The 3,312-nt window shown below is 53.4% G+C and overlaps 1 protein-coding gene across 1 annotated transcript in view; it reads left to right on the forward strand.

The window, feature by feature from the left end:
- The first annotated feature begins 1,039 nt into the window (after nucleotides 1-1,039).
- OSR1 (odd-skipped related transcription factor 1) overlaps nucleotides 1,040-3,312 on the forward strand; it is a 7,888-nt gene continuing 5,615 nt past the window's right edge. The window contains exon 1 of the mRNA XM_008931274.2: nucleotides 1,040-1,135. The gene's annotated coding sequence lies outside the window, so the exon portion shown is untranslated. The remainder of the gene's footprint in view (nucleotides 1,136-3,312) is intronic.

Raw genomic sequence — 3,312 nt, forward strand, 5'->3', positions numbered from 1 at the left:
CGAGCTGCGGGGAATCCGCGGGGTTTCGCTCGCCGTGAAACCCCTCCAGGGTGCGGAGAGAGACCGTCCCCGTCCGTGGGAGGAGGGACAGGAGGAAAGCACCGAGGTCAGGGGCGCTGGGGTGAAAAGTGGGGACCAGGAGGGATGATGGGGCGTGGGGAGGAAGCGACTCTAAACCAGGGGTGGACCCCTCACAGGTAAGCGGCTCCCGGAATCCTCTCGGAGGATCTCAGAGAGACAGAACAACTTGCGATCCTCAAAATTCATTCAGCGGGAGCAGATCCCTCCCCTCATCCTCTCCCCACTTTTTTTTTTCTTTCTCTCAGCCTTTCTCCCCGTCCTGCTCCCAGGGCAGGTCCCGGTGAGTCCTATCCCGCGGCTCGGCTCGGCGGGGAGGGGGCGCAGCGAGGCCGGCCGGGAGCGATGGGCTGTGGAGCCGTGCGGTGCGGAGCGGTGCAGGACGGAGCGGTGCAGAGCGGCGGGGCCGGGGGAGCGTCCCCTCCACCGCGGAGCTGCACGGGGAACACTCCTGCAACCCCAGGAAGACGCTCCGCCGCGGGGACCCGCGCGTAGCGGGCCCTGGGGAGATGCTCCGGGGGAGGCTGCGGGAGCAGGGTGGGGGGCGAGGTGAGAGGTTTGCGGGCTGCGAGCCCCGGGCTGCTGCGCCTCCGGGAGAAGCGGGTTGAAAAGTTGGTTCTTCCCAGCCAGAAGTTTTCTCTCCGCGTGCGCATGCCCGGAGTGCGGTGGGAGGTTGAGGGGGGAGCTGGAAGGGGGGGTTGAAATAAGGAGGAGGCAGGAGGGAAGGGATCGGTTCAGTCTGAGCGCGACTGCTCCCGGACGCGTTCGCACTCCAGCGCACGCAGCCGGCGCCGGGAGCAGGAGCAGGGAGAGCACCTCCAGCTCCGCCGGCCGGAGCACCTGGACACCTGGCCCCGCTCGGATCTGTCCGTACCCGTCGGAGGAGCAGTGGGGTGGGTGGGGAGAGCTGTGCCCCGCAGGGCAGGGCAGACACTGACCTAGCCCAACTTTTTTTTTTTTTTCCCCTATTTTTTTCCCCATTATTTTATTTTACCAGCTCCAATTTAACCCAGGATCTTTTAACTGCTGCCAGCGGTGGAGCACAGATCGGGAATAGGTAAATAAAAAGAACAACTCATTCTGTTTGGTTTTTTGTTTTGCCAGGACTCGGGGGTTGGGGATACCGATCCAAACACTTCCTTTACCTCCTTTATTTCTTGGCCCCCATCCGCTCCCACCATCTCCTGGATGGTGCAGAAGCGTGGAAATTGTGGTTCACGTGAGGAGGACCGCTCTCCTCGGGGCGGGTGGAGGGCTGGGGTAAGCATTCACATGGATCTCGGATATTTTGATGCTATTTAAAGATTTGTCCTCCCCTTTCCTAGTTGTTTCTCCCCCCTCGCGGAGGAGCTGTGTTTTTAACCCGAGCTAAAAATGACATACGAGCTGCAAAACAGAAGCCTGCACGTCCTTTACGGACTTGAACTTCCAGCTTTTCTCCTTTCTATTATCGGCTTTTCTTTCCTTTTCTTTCTCTTCCTTTTTTATTTATGATACGTTCCTTCTTTTTTCTTTTTTTTTTCCCTTTTCTCTTCTTACAACTCCATTTTCAGTGTTTCAGGATCCCAAAAGCTTTCTCTGTTTCCTCCTAAGGCCATAACAGAAATGAACCTGATGTTTATATTTGTCTGAATGGATCGAAACAAGTTCAGCGCAGGGAGAGACTAAGCTTCTCTCGAGGCCGAGACTATAAAGTGTCAGTGCAAAGCCGAGGATTAGGGTACGGTTGTTATAGTTGGCTTTTGGGAGGGAACCTATAAAAGTCTAGCATTTTTGAGATTATCGTAGCGCCGCGGGAATTGTTCGATAAATCGCGAGCCGGGCGGGACTATGAGGGCCGAGTCTCAGACAGGTGCACAGTCGGTCCAGTTCAGTAAGTCCGAGGTCAGCTGAGAAACAGACTCCTGAGCCAGCGTCGGGCTCGGGGCCCCAGGGCTGCGGAAGCTCCGCGGCGGAGCCCGGCTGCGGGCGGCCGGGCCCGCGGATGCGCCGCCGTACGCTGCCTGTCCCCGGGGCTGTCACCGCAAAGGTTTGACTCCCACCCGCAGCCGTGCGTGATGTGACCGTGGGAAGAGAGGAGTACAGAGAGGAGAAATCCTCCCTGTCTCCGGGAGAGAGAGAGGAAGGACGATTTGCTCTTGCGCACAGGACGTTTCTCTGTGCCTCCACTGGACGTTTCTCTAGGGAGAAAGCGAGGGTGAATCCTGTGCTAGGGACCTTTCCACATCCGAGGGGGGTTACAAAGACACATATCCAATACCCCCAAAACTACCGAAAAACTTGTGCAGGGAGAAGGTGGAGGAGCTTGGCCCCCGCGGCCCGTGGCCTCGTAACCCGCTGTCCCTCCAGGGGCTGGACCCGGGGATTTTTGCTATTGTTTTGGATAAAGGCTGCCCCGGGCAGTGTAGCGATCGCTGGTGCAGTCAGATCCCGGTTATTAATTATAATTATTATTTGCGAGACTAAAATCCACCGCATTCACCCGCGCTCGCAATGGTGGTCTGGGGGGACTTGTCAACACCGATTTCGTGATAAAATGTGAATGACGATTTTATAAGGATTGAGCGGAGATATCCAAGGCACATGCTGACTGAATCCTTCCAGTCCTCATTAATGTTAGCAATTAACTCTTTCACGCTCAATTAGCCCCGAATAAACCTGCTTTAATAGATTTTGCACACTTCATTAATACTTTGAATAAATCGGTACTGAACAATGCACTTTATTCCTCAAGAGCACCACGCTCGAATAATGCTGAGCGAAAGGGCAGTTTTATTCCCTTTCCAATTAGTTTCCCAAACAGAGATAAATTGTAAGCTCTATTTCCTCGCTCTAACTTTAGGAAGGGAAAGTTTCCTTCCCTCAAAGGGGACAAAATAAATAGCCGACCTATTGGCAAAATGCTGCACCAGACTTCAAAAGATGCAGGCAAAACTGGGGGACTTTTTTGACAGATGAACCTGATTGCTGTAGTTTGAGGCTCTCGCAAGAATGCATCATTTTATGTCCGCTACTTTGTCATGTTTGTAAAAATAAGCAGAGTTTTCAGGGTAATTTACCTCCTCCATTCTTCCATGTGGAACTAATTAGAAAACCTCATTATTTATGAGTCAGGTATTTAATGTAACAAATATCCCTTTCAAAGGACACATCGGAAATTGATAATTCAATGTAAAAAGGAAAAATACCTACTACCCACAAGATTACTTAAAAATCCATTTAATTTCGCCCCTT

The sequence above is a fragment of the Manacus vitellinus genome, unplaced genomic scaffold, assembly GCF_001715985.3.
Source record: "Manacus vitellinus isolate BGI_N305 unplaced genomic scaffold, ASM171598v3 scaffold_11_pilon, whole genome shotgun sequence".
NCBI lineage: Eukaryota > Metazoa > Chordata > Aves > Passeriformes > Pipridae > Manacus > Manacus vitellinus.